This window comes from Rhinopithecus bieti, unplaced genomic scaffold (assembly GCF_001698545.2).
Source record: "Rhinopithecus bieti isolate Rb0 unplaced genomic scaffold, ASM169854v2 scaffold_21703, whole genome shotgun sequence".
Taxonomy (NCBI): domain Eukaryota; kingdom Metazoa; phylum Chordata; class Mammalia; order Primates; family Cercopithecidae; genus Rhinopithecus; species Rhinopithecus bieti.
In genome coordinates, this window is record NW_016812332.1 from 6,210,823 (window position 1) to 6,236,556 (window position 25,734).

A 25,734-nucleotide genomic window follows, 5' to 3' on the forward strand; every position below is an offset into this window, starting at 1 on the left:
CCTTTCTTGTCCTCTTCCTGATTAACAGAATGACATTACTCTGTCAATATCCTGAACACCTGGAGCTGTTTCTAACTATACATTAAGTTTTGTGGAGTTCTTGAACCACATTTATGGTAAGTGCTCAGCCGTCCCTTACATCGGTTAAAGTTCTCCACCTCTAAATCAGATTCACTGGGCAGTTACTTAGACCTATTGACTCATATTCAGAGTGGAGTATTCCTCTGTCTCTGTCTCTCTTTGATATGAAATCCAAACCAGTCTGACACTTTCCTGAGGTTATTAGTATTTCACAATATCCTTTTAACTAAGTCACTGTGTCTTCTGCTTTTGCTGCTTGTTTCAGACTTTATTCATGAAAAGTCTTAGCTCAGTGGGCTTATCAAAAATCTTCTTAGCGGTTTCAGTTTTTTTTTTTTTTAAAATAATCTATTTGACACACTTTCCAATGTAAATCCAAGTGCTCTGATAATGTGGAACTGTTAGCAAAATTCTTTGCTCCTGGGAATTTGAACTAGGTTAAATATTTCCCTTGAGTTTATCTGTTAGGTTCCCATCACATATTGCTTTTCTCGGTGATGCCATAATACCTTGTATACATAGTCCTCACAATATTTTTTCATATTCACACTATTATCCCTTTTTAAAAAAACTTAAATTCTCTTTTTTAGTCAATTTTCCCTCCACTGCCCAGGTCACTAGTGATTTTTTTTTTTTTTTATAACCTAACACAGTGAGTTATAATCAGTTCCTATCTTATTTGACCTCTGAGTCCTCTGAAATAATTGCCATCCTTGCATTTCAATATTCACCACTTCTTTGATCGCATTTTTCTTATTCTCTTTTGTCAGATTATTTTTCTCAATGGGTTCCTTGAATGTTAGTAATGATCATAATTTTCTTCTTATCTCTTTTCTCTTTTTTTCTTGCTTGGGCCATCTTAACACAACAGTTTCAACTATCACCTGCAGACAGATACTTTCAAACTCTTGATCTCATCCTTGCTTCAGACACTGCCATGCAATTCTCTCCTGAGTATATGTGTGTTTGAAGCTTGAAATATTCAATATATTTGCAGCTGAACTCTCTCTAATTCTCTCTAAACTTTCCCCCCATCTTTGTACCTTATTTTTGGGAATGCTAATTTATCAGCCCATTTATTCCTAGTCAGACCTATGTTTGTGTTTTCCTTGTGCATGTGTACACGCACACACACACATAATAAATCATATTTACCAATTTTTATGTTCTGTATCATAAATGTCTCCTGAAAAATGTTTCTTCCTCTTCAACTTCATGGTTTGTTCAGAATTTCATCAGCTTTTTCGCGGACTATTGAGATACTCTCTTTATTTCTCTCCCTGCTACCTGTCATATTCTCTTTAATTCATTCTTCAGTTCCTTCCTTAAAACAATTTACTAGTTCTTCATTGCTGTTTTACAAGTTTCCTAAGTAATTCTTCTGTGGCCAGCCAGTTGTAACAAGGTCTACCTAGGCTTATATTTGAAACTGATTATATAACCTTGCTGTTCAAAAGGAGCTCTGGTTCCAGCAACATTGACAACATCTGGGAACTTGTTAGAAACACAGAATCTCCCATCTTGCTTCAGAGATCCTAAATTATAACCTGAATTTTAGCAACATCCCCCATTGCTGCACAAGCACACTCAAGTTTGAGAAGCATTGTATGTTGGTTCTATTCCAAGCTCTGCCAATCCAAGTCCAGGGGTTTAGGGGCTACCTGGATATCCCTATCTATTCTGTAGAGTTCAGGGAAAACTCAATTCAATTTTTCCCTGTACCCTTATCTCATTTATATTGCAAATCCTAGCCATGATCCATTACGATTATTTCTTCCTGACAAATAATTGGTCTGAAATAGATTCTCCTCTTTTGGTAAACTAGAAAAAAATACTCAAAGCTTTAAAATGATTTAGATTATACATCTATATCTCTATCTATCTATCTATCTATCTATCTATCTATCTATCTATCTAAAACATTTCCTAGGTTTCAAAAGGGCCCAGCTTGAGACTGAACACTATCTCAAAATACAACTTTTTTTCTTAATCTACATTCAATCAATTGCTGTAATCTCTCATAACAAAAATATTTCTATATGTGTGAATTGGGTCAAATTTGTTTTTAAGTTTCTTACTATAACTTAACTTTTGTGTATATCTCATCATAATGGTCCCTAAATTTGATTCTTCTGATATAAATGATATTCCCTGGTTGCATAAGAGGACTAATCAGTGTACACACTAAACCAGTGGTTCTCAAAATGTTTTTCTATGAGCAACAATATTAGTATCACCTGTGGACTTATGAAAATGTAAATTATTTCACCACATCAAAGACCTATTGAATGTGATCTTTTTTTTTTTTTTTTTGGTCTGAGAATTGTGATCTGTGTTTTAACAATTTTGACTGATGCATGGTAAAGTTTGGAAATTATTAGTCTGTCTAAAATAATTACTAAAAGTTCATTTTCCTTTCTAGTGCTGGATTTAGATATGGGCATGATATACAGTAATAGTCAATGAGATATGAGAGAAATATGTCAGGGATTGGAACAATATTCTTGCTGTTATAAAATAACAAGCACAAAGAAATAGACCTTTTTCATGGTTGGGTATCGATACATTACATATAGTTCCAAGACTGGCTATAACCATCTTAGCATCATGACACAGAATTACATGTTGGGGTTGGTTTAGTTAAAAGATTGTAAACATATAGGTTCATTATGATGTCACTGATCCAGAGAATAAACCAGCTCTGGCATGGTAGCTGTTCTGGGTTTTTTGTTATACAGAATTGACCTTATTAAATAAGCCAATTTATGTTGGATTTTCTGTAATCTGCAGTTAAAAATGTCTCAACTTATACAACACGAGTCTCTTTGATAGTCAATAATAAAATAATAAATGCTATTTAAAAATCATTGATGCATAAAAAATTGTAAATGGAGTTTTCTATTCATACATATAATATTTGCTGTCAGTCAGTGCTAGGGGTCAGTAGGTTTTAATAGGCTGAACACCTCACAATTAAAAAGGTATATCAGAAGTTAAAAATAAAACACAACATAAAGTGGATAAGATTAACCATCTATGAAAACTTGTGAAGCATAAAAGGCCATAAAGTAATTAACAATTGTGATTGGATTAGATCAGAGTCCCTTATTTAATCTCATAAGGAACTTTAAAATGCCTATAAAAGAAAGGTAATTATTGGAGTGTAATTAATAAAAAAATCTACAATGAAACATGTCCAGTAGATGGAAGTGTTCTAATGATAGATTTTTAAAATAATAAGAAATATTAGAGATAGATAGTAAGTACTTTTCAGATTTATTTAGCTTCTATATCTGATCAACACTATCATTAAAAATTTTTCAGGTTCTGCCATGGATGAGATCGAACAGCGGGTAAAACTGTCAGACTACCTTTGTTCTTTTTTCATGCACACATACTGCTTTATCATTCTAAGTTCAAATTTTGCAGGTATCTTAGTTTTGAGATGATAGTGTTAAAAAAACAAATTGATGCATTTTGTTAACTATGTATATATTCTCTACTTTAAAAATTAGTGTTTAGCAAGTAAATCAATGTTTTGGGAGTTTGGTTAGTGTGACTCACTTACCCAGATCTTAAATCATCTCATAGTTATAAAACAGCTTGTATGGTGCAAAGCTGAGAATCACATTTTGCGTAGTGACCCCACTGCCATAAATATTACATGGAGTATTTTTTTTCTTTCTTCCTTGCTAATCATTTTAACTTCCTGAGTCTAACTGCTCTGTAATTTCATTTCCAGTGGAGCGTCTCAGTACTTTATAAAAGCAGTTTAATAGTTATAAACATAAACAGGAAATAATTACCTTTTGTAAGTAGGGTCATAATACCTCTTCAACTGTTTTTATGAATTCTTACAACACTTTTCAATACTTTATATTTTCCTTCTCTTCTTGCTACTTTAGCTATCAAGGGAGTGATTATATGAAATTTTTTTGCATATTTACTAGGCAATTTTTCTGGTTGGTGTTGGAAAAATATGGAAGGCAGTATGATGGTAACAAGTATCATGCTTTTCTTTCTTTCTTTTTCTTTTATTTTTTTAGAAGGAGTCTTGCTCTATCACCAGGCTGGAGTGCAGTGGTGGGATCTCAGCTCGCTGCAACCTCTGCCTCCTGGGTTCAAGTGATTCTCCTGCCTCAGCCTCCCAAATAGCTGGGACTACAGGCGAAAGCCACCACACATAGCTAACTTTTGTATTTTTAGATGGAGTTTCACTGTGTTGGCCAGGATATTCTCCATCTCTTGACTTGTGATTCGCCCACCTTGGCCTCCCAAAGTGCTGAGATTACAGGTGTGGGCCACGACACCCAGTCACTTTTCAATTTATATAAAAAGCAATCTAACTCGTTATTTTCCAAAAAGTGTTTGCATGTATAACACTGTTGCAGATACGAGAGATATTTGTTGTAGAGTCTGCCTTTTACTAAAAGTCTGAAAACTAAGATATCAGTAAACTCACACTGAAAGAGTTTCAGAGACATTGGATGAAAACTTCTCTTTGAATTCTTATAAATAAGTCTGAAAATTCTGTGCAAAATGTCAGCTGCCATTTCAGTGGTTTTCTTGACCCAGGATGGAAAGATAGGATATATTGCTTAGTATAGTTTCTTTCAACTACAGAGAAAAATGTGGTCTTCATGTGGGGAGAATGAACTCATTATTCTTTTCTTCATAAAATTAATTGCAGTGCTCGTTTAAAAATAAAACTTAAGCCAGGCGCAGTGGCTGAAACCTGTAATCCCAGCACTTTGTGAGGCGGAGGCAGGTGGATCACTTGAGGACAGGAGTTTGAGACCAGCCTGGCAAACATGGTGAAACCCTGTCTCTACTAAAAATACGCAAATTAGCAGGGCATACTGGTGCATGTCTGTAATCCCAGCTACTAGGGAGACTGAGGTACTGGAATTGCCAGAACTCAGGAGGCAGAGGTTGCAGTGAGCCCAGATCACGCCACCGCACTCGAGCCTGGGCGACAGTGCGAGATTCCATCTCAAAAAGAAAAACAAGCAAATGAAAAAAGTTTGAAAAATCCTTAAAGCCTTAATGCCCATTATGACACTTTTGACGGACTGTCACCATGTTGTGGGGAGGAGGAGAGCTTTCTTTTTTTGTTGTTGCTTTCTTTGCATGAAGTGATTTGGTTAAGCAGGAAAAGAATGAGGGGTTTTGACACCTCATCCCCTATTCTATTCGCCAAACTACATAATCCTCTCCTTTGCTCAGTTTGATTTTCCTTTATTGAATTTTGCTTTCTGTGATGTTCTCATTTCCCTTATTAGATTAAATCAAATTGTTCTTACCCATCCAACATTATCCCTTTGGGAGAGCAAAATTCTGTCTCCCGAGAGAAAAACGTAAAGAAAATCTACTTAGAGAAGATTACTCAGCTGCTGTTATTACCCGTTTCCAATTTCCTTTTTACTTTACAGAGTAAGTTTCACTCATTCCCCAATGGCAAAGTTTCCTCTCTTCTACTGTGTAACAAGGATTTTATAATAGATGACGCCTAATGTGAAGTGCAGAAACTCAGAATTGATATGACATGTTATATATGGTAGGTCAGGAAAACTCTTAGGTTATTGCTTGGGCTTGCGGCTACTGTCTTTTGAAATCACAAAACTGTCCCACTGAACCAATAATTATTTAGGAAATTCTATTAGACCATTTAACTGACACACAGGTGATGCTCTTTTGGTGATTATGATGGAACTGCTGAAGATCTGTCACAACAAAGATGTGAGAGTATAGAAACTTTATCTGGATTGCTTTGGATTCAATTTCCTTTCTACACAGAGGGAAGAGAAAGCTTAAGACATAAAACCTCAGTGGAAATCAGGTTTCTGTCTTTACAAACTGTTTAAACCTCAACATAGAGATTTGCGTGGAATTTTTTTAACATTTTCAAATTTGCTCAAAAAACATTTATCTTTGTACTGTAGTACAAAAAAATGGAAAAAAAAGTATGTTCTGGTCCAAATTGTAATAAGCACATGAATAACTTAATGAATTGTGGACATACACACTCCCTTTTCTCTGTGTGTGTGTCTGTGTGTGTTTTCTAACCCAGCATCTTAAATTCTCTTGAGGTCACCCTGTCAGCATCGGTTTTGTGGCCTGGATTTAGTTGAATCAATCCTAATTGCAATTCAGCACAGGTCTGCTCCTCTGTGGAGACTGCAGATGAATGACAGTGCAGTGGCAGGAAAGATAAATATGCTGGCAAATAAGATCCTGGCTCTCCACAGAGGATGGAATAAATTACTTTACCAATGGAATGGAGGTAATATGTTGGAGAAAGAAAGTGAAATCGAAACCAGTTTAATACTCGGTTTGTTAAAGTTTAAAACAAAGCATTTTAAGCTTAAGTAATGTATGGATGGTGATTCTTTTTATTTAGAAAACATTCCATTGCTCTGTACTATAAGAAATAATGGCATACACGAATTTTGTTTATGCAGATGACAGCTTGGACAATTTTAATTCATGTGGCTTTCTCTGGTATCTGAGAGGCTGGTGGTAACTGTGGTGTAGCATATTGATTAGTAATTTGATAAATACGCAAAATGGCACATTGAGCTTTAGGTGCTTCATGTGAAATGTATTTAAATGACCTTGGCTAATTAGAGTGCATAGCTGCAAGGCAAGACCATATGAACAAGAGCCAGTTTGTTGGTCTAGATATTTATGTAGGTTTATGACAGAGAATAGGAGAGACCTGAACACAACACTAAGACTTCTATCAAGGAAATAGAGTTAGAGTACATCGTCAGGAGATAAACTGTATTTTCCATTGTGAGAATTATTAACCTTATGCTATATAATTAGTTCAATGATTTTATATCTAAAATCCATTTTGCAGATTTTTAACTAGATCTTGGATTATATATAAACTTGCATTTTAGTATAATAATCAAGCAAATACCTTTAAAGCAATATTAAAATGATAATTATATATTATTCTTAAAGATTAACATACATTCTTCATTTTTATTTACCCCAACATTTTCTAGCTGTGTGAAATGTAAAGTTCCAAAATAATATGCTATCCCTACAGAACATACATTTAAGGTTTATCATCACAGATCATGTTGGATATCCTTCAATTACATCTTGAAATACAAATTCTAATTAGATTTCATTGGTAAAGGTCAGGTTTTCCCTGTATTCTTATGAAAAAGATGTTTATCAGATAAGTGGAATACTCTAAGAATCCAAAGAAATAATACCTGGAAAATTTCTGAAGTCACTTTCCCTGTTTCACTTGGCTATACATTTCCACGACAACACTGGATAACAAATTAAAAATAAGATGTCATAGGCAGGTGATTTGATTTCATCATCCCTTGTGCATATAATATAGGCATTTCTTGGAAGTATACTGTTTTGTTTTTTGTTTTGTTTTGTTTTTTTTTTTTTTTGAGACGGGGTTTCACTCTTGTTGCCCAGGCTGGAGTGCAATGGTGTGATCTTGGCTCACTGCAGCCTTTGCCTCCCGGGTTCAAGAAATTCTCCTGTCTCAGCCTCTGGAGTAGCTGAGATTACAGGCACTGGCCACAACAGCTGGCTAATATTTTTTCTTTTAATTTTTAGTAGAGATGGGGTTTCGCCATGTTGGTCAGGCTGGTCTCGAACTCCTGACCTCAGGTGATCTACCCACCTCCGCCTCCCAAAGTGCTGGGATTACAGGCGTGAGCCACTGTGCTCTGCCAGAAGTATACTGTTCTTTTAAACATCCACAGAAGCTTCTGGAAGCAAAGTAAGAAGGGACTCCAGGATGAGATTTCTGTGTAAATATTCAAAATCTCTAAATTGAGTTTAGGCCCAAGTGAATTGTTCTTAACAGCATTATGTGCACCTCCAATTGTATTGGGTTTTTCAGAATGCATATTGCTCTGAAGAAAGTCAAGCATAACTGTCTATCGTTACAATGTATGATTCATGTCTACTAGAAATCTGCAGGCATGCTTCGATTTGGAGTGAAATCTGCACCCCGAAAAGAGAAGATGTGAATGAGATCTTTCAATAACTTAGCTCTAAGTCAATATATTTTTGTTTTCAAATTTCAAATGGCAATTAACTTTCTTTACCCACTCTGAGCAGCTCTTAATGAATCTAGGTTATGTCAAATACAACTTTCTCTGACTCTCCAAAATCACACTTTTCCTCGCGTAGCTGCTTAACAACTTCAGAGAGCTGCCAGAGACTATTTCAGTTTGGTTTTCATTGTAAGAGATATGATTTTGAAAGGATAGATTTCTAAAAAGAATTTTCAAAAGCCTTAAGGAAAATCTTCTAGAAGAGTGATAATCTCTTTTTTTCCAACCTACTTACTTTAATTATTGAATATTATTAAACTAGAGAAGACTTAAAATGTTAACAAAGCCTAAATCTTTGGTAATACATGGTAAGCTTATGAATAGTGATCATAATCTATTACTGTTACTCTCAATACTATACACATACAAACACATACATACACATATATATTTGATGATGAAAGTAAAAAACTTGAGAAATTTATTAAATAATTGAGAAATGAGTTATATGAAGAAATTAGACTGAGGAGTTCTATGAAGGTGAAGGTAACTTAGAATCTATCTTGAACAAAATACATATCATGATGATAGCCTCTACTTTGTCAGTGTATAAAAAGTACTCAGTAGTGTACTTTAATCTGACCTAAGTCTGTTCTGTCCAAATTAAGCAGAATATCTTTTCAGAATTCTTGACTAAACAAAATCATCTATTTAGGTTTTTAATTACATCATTGAACACATTATTAGGCAACCTGAAGACTCAATGAATGAGTTTAATAGATTGTGGTTCACCATATGCATTAGCATCAACTGGAGTGGTTGTGATAAATGCAGATTCCTGCCTTAATCCAGGATTTTGACTCAGGGTTAAGGAGAAGGGGACCAGCATCTCTATTTTAAAGGCCTCTCAAATGGATCTGAGGTACTTTCAAATTTGAAATCTACACAATAAATGCTTACTTTCTGAGAGATTTCACTTTAGAAGATAGGGTATAGACTAGATTATCTGTATTGATTCCTTCCAGCATTATCATTCTTGAGAAATCAAGACGCAAGTATTACTTAAAGTCATAAACCTGAGAAGGAATTGTTAACAATTTTCTAAAGCAGTTGAAGAAGTTAAACTAAGAAAAGTTATGAAATTTACTCCAGTAAGAAGTTCTTATCTTAATTCACTTGAATAGACAAAAAAAAGGTAATAGACAAAAAAAAACTCCTTTTAATTTTGAGATGAGGAAAAATGGTTAACTATGAAATTAGGTACACCAATTTAGCTCCCACTTTACAAGTTTCTGTCATAGAGAAGTGGACTTTAGAGAAGGTGTGCAAAATAGAAATGTCTTGAATAAAAAGATTCTGAAACATAATTTGCTCATATTGAAATTACTAAGAAAACTCCATTAACATACCTTGTCTTGTCCTTGCTATGAAGAACATCATTCCAGTGGCAGCTATGACATAAGCAGAAGCTAGAAACGTTAATTTTAAAATGGCTAACTTCTGCCAGGTTTGCTCCCTTATTTGCTCTTAGATATGAACACACACAAAGTGATAGAATGGAAAGAGACAGAGTATTTTTTTAAATGTTGTCTTTTTTCTCTGATCATTTCTCTCTTCTCCTCTTAGGGACCTTATTTATTTCCATAGCTTCGGTCACCACCTCTGTGCAGATACTCACCAATCTGCATCTACAACTTTCTTCCTTTCTGAGAGATATCACATCCCTGAGGATAACTAGGTGTTTCTACTTGTTTTACTTTCTATTATTTCAAATTCAGTACTTTAAATCAAGACTCATGATCTTCTCCCTCTCAGATGACACTCATTTTGGCTTGCCTATGTTAAAAAAGAAAACTTTATACAAAATAATTTTAAGAGTTCATTTGAACAAGGAAAAATTCATAAATCAGGCAGCACTTGGAATCAGAAAAGGTTCAGAGAGCTCCTCTCAGCAAAGTACATATATACTTTCATTTTGTTGGTGGTGTTTCCCTTCAGTGTACATTTTCTAGAAGTGGAATTGCTGTTTCAAAGATTAATATATACATAGTTTGATTGGATATTATCAAAATTTCCTCCATAATTGTTGCATCAGTTTGCATTTTCATCACAGTATATGAAGGTATCTATTTCTCCAAAGCCTCACCAATATTTTGTGCTGTTATACTTAATTTTGCTAATCTAATAGGTGAAAGTTAGCAATAATGTAATTTTTGTTTGTATTTCTTTTATTATGATTAAAATTGAGCATAATTTCATGGATTGAAGTGTCATTTTTATATATGTTTTGTGAATTGTCTGTTCATGTCATTTGCACATTCTAGTTTTCTTTTAGATATTTCCCTCAATTTTTAAGAGATTTTCATATATTAGAAATAGCCATGCTTTATGTATTATATATATCATCTCTCCTTTTTTTAGTTGTTTTGGCTTTGTCTGTGTTTTTTTCTTGCTCTATAAATTTTAAAAATGTTTAAATAAATTTGTCATTTTTTTTGTATCTGGAATTTTAATTGTAAATAGAAAGATATTCTCCATGTCCAGGTTAAAGAGGAATGCGCCTATATTGTTTTTTTCTAGTTATATGGTATATTTTTTTCTTTACATTTAGAATTCTGATTTACATGTTGATGTAAAGCAAGGATCTAATTTTATCTTTTTCAAATAGTTTTAATATTTTATTTATTTTTATCTTTTAATCTATTGTCTTAATTTCCTAAAATGTCACCTTTATAACAATAATTTAATATGCCACGTTCAATGCACTAAAGTTTTATATGTTCTTATATCTATCTCTGGCCTTATATTCTCTTCTACTTACCCGTATATTCATGAGTTTGTACCATGTGATTTTAGTTATAGAGACTTTGTAATATTTTAATATGTGGTAAAGTTAGTCCCCGTTCATGACCGTATGAAATAGACAATTTTTATATGTGAAAATACTTTCATATTACAAGGCATACCAACTGAGGAAATACCTGAAACATATATGACTGAGGGTAAAATATGTTAGAGCATCTGAAGAACAAAATACAAAGTTCATAAACAAAAAATAAAAATATTCGTTAAAGAAATAAAAACACTCAACATGACTTGATTAACTATATTAAAATTATAAAGTGATATACAATTTTCATCAGTTACATTGGAAAAGATTAGAAAATGATATTTCTGAGTTTGTCAAATGTTCAAGGTATACGTCACTTTTAAATATTCTTAGTGCACTTGGAACCAACCCAAATGCCCATCAGTGATAGCCTGGATAAAGAAAATATGGCACATATACACTATGGAATACTATGTAGCCATAAAAAAGAAAGGGTTTATGTCCTTTGCAGGGACATGGATGAAGCTGGAAACCATCATCCTCAGCAAACTAACACAGGAACAGAAAACCAAGCACCACATGTTCTCACTCATAAGTGAGAGTTGAACAATGAAGAGTACATGGACACAGGAAGGGAAACACCACATACTGGGGCCTGTCGGTGGGTGGGGATCAAGGGGAGGGATAACATTAGGACAAATACCTATTGCATGTCGGGCTTAAAACCTAGATGATGAGTTAATGGGCGCAGCAAACCACCATGGCACATGTATGCCTATGTAACAAACCTGCACCTTCTGCACTTGTATCACAGAACATAAAGTAAGTAAATAAATAAATAAATATTCTTAGTACAAGAGTAAATTGACAAAACCTACTTGGAAAACAATTTGTCAGAATGTATTAAAAGTCTTAATACATTGAAGAATTCACACCTTTCTTCAATGATTTAATCAGAGATATTCGCAAATTAAGTACAAGAATGTTTTGCATTACTGCTTGTAACAGCAAAAATTGGCAACAATTTATATGTTTAGAAAGGAATTGAATAAATTAAACTACTTTCAAATGCTAAAATGCTAGGTTACATGGAAACAATTATATTTTAGAAGATTTTATTGGCCTAAAAATGCATTCACAATGTAACCTTCAAAATTTCTATTACAATTTTAATTCCTATTTAGGAAATTCTTCAAATAATTGGTAAAGCAGAAAAATAATATAAAAGCTGATTGTATTATTGAATATAAAGCTTGATCACAATTTTTTATAAAGGAGCTTGAATACTAATAAGAAATATGTATGTACACATGGACACATTTATATGTACATGCATACACATGTACATATCTGTGTGTGTGCATGTATGTGTGTTTATATGTAAGTCACCCTGGCCTCCTGTCTTTCCCTCACTCCCCATTGTAGTCTGAGATCCTATAGGCTTGCTTCTTCCTCACTGTTCAACATTTTCACAATTATCACCAATCGACATTACCGTACTCTCTCATTTCAACTCCTGCAATATTCTTCTTAATGGCTTCTCATGCATCTGCAGGGAGTGGAGAAAAAAAATTCCTTTTCTTGGGAGGCTGAGTCAGGCAGATCATGAGGTCAAGAGTTTGAGACCTTCCTGGCTAACATGATGAAACCTCTTCTCGACTGAAAAAAAAAAAGAAAATACAAAAAATTAGCCGGGCGTGGTGGCGGGTGCCTGTAGTCCCAGCTACTGGGGAGGCTGAGGCAGGAGAATGGCGTGAACCTGGAAGGCGGAGCTTGCAGTGAGCCGAGATCGCGCCATTGCACTCCAGCCTGGGGGATAGAGGGAGACTCCGTCTCAAAAAAAAAAAAAAAAAAAAAAAAAAAGAGAAAAAATTATTCTTTGTCCTACTATCATCATAGGTTATCTTAATGGGGCCATGTAAATTGGACTGACAAAAGACAAATTAATAAGAAAAAGCAAAAGCAAAAATTTCTGATATGCATATTGCCTTTACAAGACGTGGGAGCATTTAGAGATAAATAACTTAAAGAGTTAGTTAGCACAAGGGCTTATACAGCATTTTACCAAAAAAAAAAAAACCAAAAGAACAAAACAATTTTAGACAGGTAACAAAACAAAGAGAAAGAACTTTCAGTTTTTTTTTTTAGGACAATAAATTGTAGGAAGGCAAATATCTAGGAATTTAACGGTAGACAAAGTCTAGTTGGTAAATTATTTTGAGTTAGATAAGTGCCAAATGTTATCTCTGGTGATTATGTTTTGTCTTTCCTAATAGGGAGGAAAACATTTCAAACCTGTATCCAACTTTTAGGCAAATGGAGGAGGGTAGAGAGCTTTTCTTATTTTTGCTTTTTCTCAATTACTTCAACTCAAAGGGGCATATTTTGGAGTCTGCTACCAATACACATGCTTCTCCCTATGATCAAATTTCTAAACAATAAAAATAATGACTAGATCATATCATACTCCTGCTTCAAACTTCCCATAAGCTTTTAAATAATATATATATATATATACACACACACACACTTTGTCTTTACACATTGCTACACGATTGCCTTCTTCCAACCTCTTCTTTGATCTCATCTCAAGCCTCTCTCCCTTGATCATATCTATATGCCTACAGGCTTTCTCTCACTCTTTTGAGCCCAACAGACTTATACTGATGTCAGACAATGAAAGGCCTTAGGATGTTTCCATGATTTTACTATTTCTTGTTATTTAGGTCTCAGCTCAGCTGATGATTCTTCAAAACATTTTAATTCATCTTCTTTTCTAAAGTACTCATCCCCTCCCCCAGAGTCATTCTCTGGTTGTATCTATATCTAGCAATATCTATAGATACATATAGATACACACACACACACAGATATATATATATCAATAGATATAAATATAGATGTAGATAAATCTATATGTAGATGTCACTTGTTTGTTTTTTGAGATGGGGTCTCCCTATTTTGCCCAGGGTGGCCTTGAATGCTTGAGCTTAAGTGATCTTACTGTCTCGGCCTCCCAAGAAGGTGGGACCACAGGTGCACAGTCTCATATCTGGCTTGGAGGTATATATTTGAAGCACTTATCATTGATGAAATTGTGCTATTGTTATTGTCATCATCTGTAAATCCAAACTTAAGTGTTTAGGCTTCAAGAAAGAGGGACATCAATGGCTGGAACAGCATTTGACATGTAGTAGGCATATGAAGGCAGAGTTCATCAAGCATGTTTCAAAAGAAGAATGAATATTGTGAGGTCTGAGTTAAAACTCTGAGATTTCTTTCTTCTATGGAAAGTGTCTCCGGGTTTCTTAATCTTGGGAAAAGGTAAAAGCTGCAAGCATTCCCCTTGAGGGCGAGAATAAAACAAGGATGTCCGCTCTCACCACCCACTCTTATTCAAAATAGTACTGGAAGTCCTAGCCAGAGCAATCAGGCAAGAGAAAGAAAGAAAAGGCACCCAAATAGGAAGAGAGGAAGTCAAGTTATCTTTCTTTATAGACAATATGATTTTATACCTAAAAAATCCTATAGTCTCCATCCAAAACCTCTTAGATGTGACAAACAACTTCAGCAAGGTTTTACGACATGAAGTCAATGTACAAAAATCAATAGCATTTCTATATACCTATAAGATCCACATTGACAGCTAATTCAGGAATACACTCCTGCTCACAGTAGCCACACACACAAAATACCTAGGAATACAGCTAACCAGGGAGGTGAAAGATTGCTACATCTCTACAACAAGAATTACAAAACACTGCTAAATAAATCAGATATGAAACAAAGAAAAATCATTCCATATTCATGGATAGGAAGAATGAGTATTGTAAAAATGGCCATACTGCCCAAAGCAATTTAAATATTCAATGCTACTCCTATCAACACTACCAATGACCTTTTTCACAGAATTGGAGAAAACTAGTCTGCAATTCATATGCAACAACAACAACAACAAAACCCAAATAACTAAAACAATCCTAAGCAAAAACAACAAAACCTGAGGTATCACACTACCCAACTTCAAACTATAAGGCCACAGTAAAAAAACCAGCATGATACTGGCACATAAACAGACACATAGACCAAGGGAACAGGCTAGGTGAACCAGAAGTAAAGCTGCACACCTACAACCATCTGATGTTCAACAAGACTGACAAAAACAAGAGATGGGGAGAGGATTCCCTATTCAATATATGGTGCTAGAGTAACTGGCTAGTCATGCAGAAGATTGAAGCTGGACCCCTTCATTTTACCATGCACAAATATCAACTCAGGTTAGATTAAAGACTTAAAATTATAAACACTCTGAAAGAAAACCTAAGACATCCCTTTCTGGATATAGGTCCTGATAAAGATTGCATGATGAAGACTCAAAAAGCAATTGTAACATAAACAAAAATTGACAAATGGGACCTAATTAAACTAAAGAGCTTCTACACTGCAAAGGAAACTATTAACAGAGTAAATAGACAACCCATGGAATGTGAGATAAATATTTGCAAACTATGCACCAGACAACAGTCTAATATTCAAAATCTATAAGGAACTTAACAGGCAAAACCCAAACAATTTCATTAAAAATGGGCAAAGGACGTGAATAGAAACTTTTCAAAAGAAGGCATATATGCAGCCAACAAGTATATGAAAAAATGCACAATATCATTAATCATTAGAGAAATCTGAATCAAAACCATGAGATGCCATCTTCCACCAGTCAGAACGGCTATAATTCAAAGAATAAAGATGCCAGCAAGGTTGCAGAGAAAAGATAACACTTATATACTGTTGGTGGGAATATAAATTAGTTCAACCACTGTGGAAAGCAGTTTGAAGGTATCTCAAAGACTTTTAAACAGAATTATCAATTGACACAGATATCCCATTATTGGGTAGATACCCAAAGGAATATAAATCATTCTACTGTAAAGCAACTTGCATGAGTACGTTCATCGCAGCACCATTCACAATAGGGAACCATGGAACCAACCTAAACGCCTATCAAAAATGCGGTACATATACACCATGGAATACTACACAGCCATAAAAAGAGTAAAAGTATGTCCTTTGCAGCAACATGGATGGAGCTGGAGGCCATTATCAATGCAAGAACAGAAAACCAAATACTGCATGTTCTCACTTATAAATGGGAGGGCGAAACATTGAGTACATATGGACACAAAGAAGAGAATAGAGATTGGAGCCTACTTGAGAGTAGAGGCTGGGAGGATGGTAAGGATAAAATAAACTACCTACCAGCTACTATGCTTATTACCTAAGTGATGAAATAATCTGTACTCCAAGCCTCTGTGACACAGTTTACTCATGTAACAAACCTACAAATGTACCTCTTGTACCTAAAATGAAAGTTGGAAAGAAAAAAGTTAGCAGGTTTTCTTATGCCTTCTAAACTCATGTTGGTTAAAGTTCACTTTATCCAGGGTGAATTTCTTGGCTCATATGGCAAAATTAAAACATTCTCCAGCTTACGATAAGGATGAATAATTTTTAAATGCCCTATTAAGAAAGTCTTTTTCAACTGTAGGTACTTCAGAACACATAAGAAATATCAAATGTGAACAGTTTAATATTCTTATTCAAATACAAGGGTCCATTGTATCCATTAATAATACACATTTGTATAGCAATATGTTATGCCAGGCATTCTTCTAATAACTTTACAGATGTTAACTCATTTGTCCCCCAACGATATTGTAATAAATTGCTGTTCTGTTTTACAAATGCTAACTTGATATACAAAGAAGTTCAGTAAGTTGCCCTAGGATAAAACTAGTAAGTATAGATGGCTCCAGAATCTGCTTAACCCCTACGTATGTTGCCTACCCATTCTTAAACAATAGACTAAAATAAAATAAAATATGGTTAGATAAGAGGACAGAATAATGAACCCAACAAGGCAGAAGCTAAAGTTTGAGGTAGTGAATTGCAGTCTAACAATATACAAATAAACTTGGGAAATCCTTCAAGAATACAGAAAAGTGGAGAAAAATAGTGAAAAGGATAGAATGGAGAAAGTAGACATGGATAACATACATGAAGATAAAATCATAAGAATTAGCTATTATATAATAAGCAAAGTGAAAATACAGAATATCAATTTTATATAAAGTTATATTAATAAAAATAATAGCATTTAACTGTATTTCAAATCTTACAAAGACCAGGTAGATTCTGAACAAGTTTCACTGTTACAAGATGATCAAAAGAATTAGAATATACATACACACACACACACACACAATCAAAAGTGAAGACTTTTAAAAGTTTAAATTCAAAAAAGGTTATTTTAAGGAAGAGAAAACACAGACAGAACTTTTTAAATAGATGACAAAGACATAGCACTGTATTCATGCTTTTAGTGAAAAATGACTGTGATCTAAGAAGTTTTTTCTATGCAGCTCAGTTACCATCCTGATGTCATATGTTTAAAAAGTCCCCAGAGACATTTGTGTTGTGATTACTAATTGTCAATCAAAAAATAACTCAAGCATGAAGGTAGCAAAGATGTAAAAAAACTGGCAATAGATATTGAAATGAAAGATTATAACTACTCAATACTATTAAACTCTAATTAAAAATAGATGGATGCTGATAAGGATAAGCAATAACTGTAAACTTGTAACATTTAACATGAAGAAATTTAAAAATAAAAAATGCTTGGTTCAAATATGTTTAAGAGTATTCCTATTTTTGGCTTGGTAAATATTATTTAGAAAACTGACAATATTTCTTTCTGTGAGATGTAGTCTTGCTTTGTTGCCCAGGCTGGAGTGCAGTGGGGCAATCTCGGCTTACTGCAACCCCCACTTCCTGGGTTCAATTGATTCTCCCGCCCAGGCTTCCCAAATAGCTGGGACAACAGGCATGCGTCACCATGTCCAGCTAAGTTGTGTGTGTGTGTGTGTGTGTGTGTTTAGCAGAGACAGGGTTTCACTATATGTTGGCCAGGCTGGTCCCAAACTCCTGAACTCAGGAGATCCACCCACCTCAGCCTCCCAAAGTGCTGTGATTATAGGCGTGAGCCACCGTACCTGGTCTGTTTCTGTTTTCAAATTTATGACAAAAACTATTTTCTTACACCATTCTATAGTTGTACCTTTTACCCTGTCTACTGTGAAAAATGGATTTTGTCCACAGATGTTTGTATATAGTTTAGCATGCTATAATTAACAAGATGTCCAGCAATATAACCTGGAAAATAATCATTTCTTTTTCATGTTACGAGTAACTTAGGGAGAGTGATTCTAGAGTTGTATTAGGGATTTAATGGCAGCAGGACTTGAGATAAATCATACGGTTTTTAAAAGTATGGATCCTCCTATATTCAGAACTTGGCCCCAACTCTGCATGTGTGGTTTTGGGTAGATGACTTAATCTCTACAAACTTCAGTTTCCTTGTTTATATCATTTGGATGGTAACAGTATTCTCTTAAGGTTTTTGTAAAGATTAATGAAAAAACATCTAGCAAATAGTAAACAAGCAGCAAATAATAACTATTTATATTATTATTAGTAGTAATATTATTAGATAAATATATTGCTCAACTACAGATTGCTAATTAGTGAGTAATGTAGCAATTACCAAACAAGGAAACAAATTTTAAGTCACTGATTTAAATTCTAGAACAATTAAAAGTTTCAGCTTAATTTTAAAATATATATTATTACAAGTATTTAAATAAACTAAATTGTGTTGGTACAGAGTAATAAAAATCAGAGTGAACTTTATATTCTTACTCTGCAATTAAATTATAAATGGAGGAAGAAACATTTCTATTAATTATCAAATAAGGTTAATTAAATAAAAGTTAATAAAATTTCCCTGTCAATTTCATTAAATAAGCTTAAATAGTGAAGAGAAGTAATAGAGAGAAGTCTGAACCAGTTAGGTAAAGTACCTGACTTGGCTGACTGGGGTTGCTGTTGTCAACTATACTTTCTCTTACTGTTATTTGATAGAAGTTTCTCATGTCACCATTTTAAGTCCTCCAGTAGATCAGGATTCGGTTAAATAAAAATTGGTCCTTTCAGGCAGAGTCTTGTTGCTTTTAAAAGATTCACTGTACCATCTTTCTTAGTTATATGATTCTGACTTTATTCTGGGAGCAATGTGCTCAGTTAAATGACAATTTTCCAACCTCTCTTGTAAATCAAGGTGGAAAGTAAAATACAAGTAGAAATTGTTGGGTGGACTCTAAGAAAAACTTATTAAAAGAGATGCCACACAGTTAACATATGAACTATTTTGACATCCTTTCTTCCCACCTACTATCAAAATTCAGATAAGATTTCCGGAATTCAGCAGTCATATAAGACTGTAATGCTGCATTGACATGCAAGAACTTTCTTGGACAAAGAGTAGAGCACAAAGGTAATGAGAGGCTGTGTCCCTGAATATCCATGTGGTCACTATGCCAACCCTGAATTGCCTACCTCATGTCTAGAAGAAAGAAAGTTAAACATTTATGTTGTGTAAGCCTTCTCTTTCAAATGTTTAAAAGACCTGAGGTACAGAACTCAAAGAGAAGCTGGCCGGTGCTCTTTTATCTCTTCTTTTTTTTTTTTTTTTTTTTTTTTTGTATTTTTAGTCGAGTCGGGGTTTCAGCGTGTTAGTCAGGATGATCTCGATATCCAGACCTCGTGATCCACCCGCCTCGGCCTCCCAGAGTGCAGGGATTACAGGCGTGAGCCACAGTGCCCGGCCTCTTTTATCTCTTCTAAAATAAATCATGTCTTCACAGCAGTAGCAATGTGTACACCTCATCTCTTTCTCCTTCTATTCGCTGCCAGTTTCTTTCCCTTCTTAAAATTTTAAACTTTAATATCTTCATCTCAGTAGTTGCAATATATATTCCATGGTGCTGTGAGACTAAAATGAGATAATTATATGTAAAAATACTTGTAACTATAAAGTTCACTTGAAGAATATCATATTATAAGAACTGAGGGTGATGGAGTCAAGATGAATGTGGGGAAGTTAAGTGATCTCAGTCGAATCATCTTGTTATATTCTTCCTTCACGCTAAAACAATACCCAGGTGTTTAAAAACTAACCCAGGGTTCCAGTTCAAGATGACTGACTAGACACAGCTACTGGGTGCCTCTTCCTTAGAGAAGAATCAAAGTAGGGAATAAATATTCACGCTTCAAGTAGATTGTCTAAGAGAGAACACTGCAATTCATCAGATAAACAATGGGAATCATGAAATGCAAAGGAGAGTGAAGTCAGGTAGCCTGCTGAGCTGGGATCAGTGTGGAGCTGGGAGAAGCTACCTGACATGGGAACAGGTGAGTGAGAGACCTCTGGGACTCCACACTCCTGCCATGGACTTTTACGATCCTAACTACAGTAGAGTCCTTAGATATCCCCGGGCTTCCAGACTAACAAGGAACTGCCTCGGATTGTGCTGAATCATTGCGTGAACTCGTGTGGAATTCCACAGGTTTTTGAACCCTGAGCAGCCAAAGGCTCATGCTATTCTTATCTCCCAGTCCCTAGAAGCCTGTGTCCTGTCCTTGCATTGCCACCGTTGCTGCCACCACTACACCAGGGAGGAATCAGGGGAGCTGGGCACTTTTGCACACTCCAAAGATGGACACTGCTGCCCTTACTGCAGAATGGAGGAGCAAGCAGACTGTGTGTCCTGTGGCTGCCTGTTTCTGCTGAGGGAGGGCTGTCATCCCTGGTGAGAAGGCAAGGCCAGTCGCCTTGCTCTGAATTAGCATTTCAGCTGTGACCTGGCACTATTCTGAGAACCAAGCACCCAGAGGGCTGCATTCTGCCCTGGGGCCAACCAAGGAGGGAGTTGGGAAACCAAGCACCTTCACATGCCTCAGGGATGGTATCACCACCTGTGCTGTGGGATGGAGTCATGAGCAGGCTGAATACTCTGCAGCTGCATGCCTTTGTTGCTCCTATTGAGAGGGTCCCACCCTCCCTGGTGGCAGGCCCTCAGCACAGCTGCTCTGCTTCCACCTTAGTGTTCTGCTGGAGGCCTGGAGAACATCCCATCCCTTCCTATCACAGCCAGCAGCTAATCCTGGGGAACTGAGGACAAGTTCACGAGTCCAGTCCTAATCCAGTCGCTACAGGACTCATGTACACCATCCAGGGTGCTATCTAGGAGCCAGCGTATTGAGGCATTGCCTAGCCCAATCCACCACTGCTGACACCTAATACCCAGAGGGTCTGAAGTTAAGCCAACCCAACTAGCCAACACAACCACAGCTGGCACCCACCCACACACACTGAAAGTTGCAGCCCCTCCCCAACTTTACACTAATAGCAGTGTCCAGCATTGGAGAACAGGCATGCCGCAAAGCTGTATGTGTTGGATTGAGAGATGAGCCTTCTCCTGATAACCACTTCTACAGAAAACCAAGGGACAGGCATTTTCTGTGCCTGTCAGCTACACTGTTGCCTGGAGACAACTGAGAATGTCTTACTGAATTGAAAGCCATGAGTCCTGCAATAAGGGTGTAACAGGGAAATGGATCAGGTTCCTGCCTAGGATGTGGAGATGATGCAGCTACTTACCGCCATGTGAATACTTTGGTGCATTTCACCAGGAGATCCCCCTGCCACCTCCAGTAGGGCTGATGCCTGTACTCAACCTTGAGGAATTCATGGGCAAGCTTGGTAGGTCAGCACCACATAGCTTTGTCCCCCATACTTCCAGGCTGAACAGTGAACTCAGGGCGTTAGATGTTGCACAAACCAGCTCATCACCTTAAACAGAGAGCACCTCCCAGTGGACAAAGATCAAGTACATACCCATACATTTCTGCCATAGAAAGCTCTAAAAAATTTCAGCTACTGGCCTGGAGGTTGAACTGCACGACCTAATACAAAACTTGGTGATACAAGTGCACATTACTGGTGAATGAGATAAGCTTCTTGAGACCTACATAACCCCAGTTCCACAGCACGCAGTGAACCTCCTCATATGCACAGTATATCACTATTGCAACCAGAGTTTGAGAAAGTCACCATACAAACACTATCTATAAACAAGCAACTCATACAGAGCTTTGGCCCCCTAAAAGCACCTAGAATTGAAGACAAATGACCATACACAACATGCATTACAGAGTACCATCAAAATGAGAGTAAATTATAAAATAAGAAGTGACAGTTTTTTCCAGATGAGAAGGAACTAGCAGAAGAACTCAAACAATATGAAAAAAGAGCTCAATGAGATCCAAGAGAAAGTTGAAAACCAAACAAAGAAGTAAGAAAAAACAACTCAGGATCTAAAGAATTTACTAAATAGATACACATTTTTAAAACACCAAACAGACTACTTGAAATAAAAAAAAATTCTTGAAGGAATTATAAAATACAGTTGAAATATTTAACACTAGAATAGACTAAGCAGAAGGAAAATATCAGAGCTGGAAGACAGATCTTTTGAATTAACCTCGTCAGACAAAATTAAGAAAAAAAATCCTCAAAAATATCGGCAAACCAATCCCAATCCAATAGTTCACAAAAAAGATAATACATCACAATCAAGTGGGTTTTATTTCAGGAATAAAGGACGTTTAAACATATTAAAATAAATGTGATTCCTTACATAAACAAAATTAAAAACAAAAACCCTATGGTCATTGCAATAAATGCAGAAAAGCATTTAATAAAACCCAATATCCTTTCATGATAAAAAAAAAAAAACCCTCAACAAACTAGGAGTAGAAAGAACATACGTCATGACAATAAAAAGCACACAACAAATCCGTAGCCAACATTATACTCAACAGATAAAAGATTGAAAGCATTTTTCCTAATAACTGGTAAAAGACAAGAATGCCCACTTTCACCACACCTATGCAACATAGTACTGAAAGACCTTGCCAGAGCAATGAGGTAAGAAAAAATAATCAAAAGCATCCAAATTGGAAAATAGGGAGTCAAATTTTCTCTTTGCTGATGATATGATCTTTTACCTAGAAAATCCTAAAGACACCTCTAAAAGCTTCCTATATTTAATAAATGACTTTAGTAAAATTTCAGGATACCAAATTAAAATGAAATCATAAGTAGTATTTCTATACACTAGTAATAATCAAAGTGAGAACCAAATCAAAACTCAATTTTATTTGCAATAGCTACAAAAGAATAAAATACCTTGGAATACATTTTCCTAGGAAGAGGATGGCCTTTACCAGGAGAACTACAAAACACCAAAACATGAATTAAAGAAATTACAGATCTCACAAACAAATGAAAAACATTCCCTGCTAATGGACTGACAGAATAATCATTGTTAAAAAGATCATGCTAGCCAAAGCAATCTATAGATTTAATGCAATTTCTATAAAATTACCAATGCCATTCTTCACAGAATTAGAAAAAAACAACCCAGAAAAGATCCTAAGCAGTCAAAGCAATCCTCAGGAAAATGATAATACTACAGCCAAGTAGTACTACTTGGCTACCAGACTATAGTAACCATAACAGCATTGTGCTGGTATGAAAATAGACACATAGATCAATGAAGCAGAATAGAGAACTTAGAAATAAAGCCATATACTTATAACCAACTGATCTTTGATAATCTCAGCAAAAATATACAATAAGAAAAGGATACCCTATTCAATAAATGGTGCTGGGGAAGTTGGATAGCCGTATGCAAAAGAGTGAAACTGGACCCATATCTCTCACCACACACACAAATTAACACAAGCTGGATTGAATACTTAAATGTGAGATGTGAAACTATAAAAAGTACTAGAAGAAAACCTAAGAAAAACTCTTTTGTACATTGGCCTCGACAAAATGTTATGACTACCTCAAAAGGAAATGCAACAAAGCAAAAATAGTCAACTGGGACTTAATTAAACTAAGCAGCTTATGCATAGCAGGAGAAACTCTAGAGGGAGTAAACAGACAACTTACAGAATGGGAGAAAATTTTGCTAGTTATACATCCTACCCTACAAAGGGCTAATATTCAGAACCTACAAGAAACTCAACCAGAAAAAAATTACCCTATTAAAAAGTGGGCGAAAGACATGCACAGACATTTCTCAAAAGAAGGCATACAAGTGCCCAACAAACACAAAACAATCACCATCACTAATCATCAGAAAAATGCAAATTAAAGCCATAGTAAGATAATATCTAAAGCCGTCAGAATGGCTACTAGTAAAAATTCAGACAATGACAGATGTTGGCAAAACTGAAGAGAAAAGGGAATTATTTTACACTGATTCTTGGTGAGAATGTAAATTAGTACAACCTCTATGAAAATAGTATAGAGATTTCTCAAAGAACTAAAAATAGAAATACCATTCTATTCTGCAATGCCACTACTGGATATTTACCCAAAGAAAAACAAGTGATCGTATAAAAAGACAACAGTGCTCATGTTTATAACAACACTTTTCATAATAGCAAAGTCATAAAATCAAGCTAATTATCATCAACAGATGATTACATTTAAAAATGTGTATTTAGATACCATGGAGTACTACTACTCAGCCATAAAAATAATAAAATCATGTCTTTTGCAGCAATGTGCATAGTGGGCATTATTCTACATGAAATTACTCAGAAACAGAAAGTCAAAAACTACACATTTTCATCCATAAATGATACGTGAACCATGGGTACACATGGACCTACAGAGAATAATAGACACTGGAGACTCTAAAAGGTGGAAGAGTGAGAGGGGGATGTGGAATAAAATATTATTTGTTAGGTGTAATGTACACTGTTGGGGTGATGAGAACACTAAAAGCCCAGGCTTCACCATTATGCAATATGTCTGTGAAACACAACTACACTTGTATCCCCTACATCTGTAAAAATTTTAAAAAGGGGAGAAAACCCTAACCCATTCATGCATTATTAAAATTTAAAATATAAGCCTAAAAGAATGAGGTAGGAATGAGAGGGAATGGGAAGAAATATATTTGAATGGCTTGTAAAGAATAGTTACCTAAAGAATAGTAGATTCATTTACATGTATCATTCTAATCCTTACAAAACCCCTGAAGGTTATGTGTCCTTGTGTTTTAGGATACTAAGTTTCAAATATGTAAGTTAAGTTGCCTTTGGTAGTGTATCCAGGATCCAAAACCAAAGTCCTTTTCTCCATTACGTCATTTCTAATGTTGGATCAAATTTGGATATAATTATATAACTAATTGCATGTACTAACATTTGTATGTTCTTGATAACTATACACTATTTGGTTACATTAAATTATTCAAAATAAAAAATTCTCTCAAATACATTATCTGTCTAGTGCCTATTTCAATAAATGTAATCTGTAAAATAGTGGCTAATGGTTGTATTTACCAGAATATGTCATGTCAGCTAATTTTTTATTTGAGTTTTCCTTTAATCAGAAAAGAAAAAAGGATAAATCAAGTGAGACTATTGTACAATACAAAAAGTATGACTACTGACATGGTTTGGCTCTGTGTCCCCACTCAAATCTCATCTGTAATTGTAATCCCCATGTGTCTAGGGGGAGACCTGCTGGGAGGTGGTTGGATCACGGGGATGGTTTCCTCCATGCTGTTCTTGTGATACTGAGTGAGTTCTCATGAGAACTGATGGTTTTAAAGTGTGGCACTTCCTTGCTCTCTCTCTCTCTCTTGCCTGTTGCCATCTAAGATGTGGTTTTCTTCCCCTTCACCTTCCACCATGATTGTAAGTTTCCTGAGGTCTTCCCATCCATGTGAAACTGTGAGTCAGTTAAACCTTTTCTTTACAAATTACCCAGTCTCAGGTATTATCTTCACAGCAGTGTCA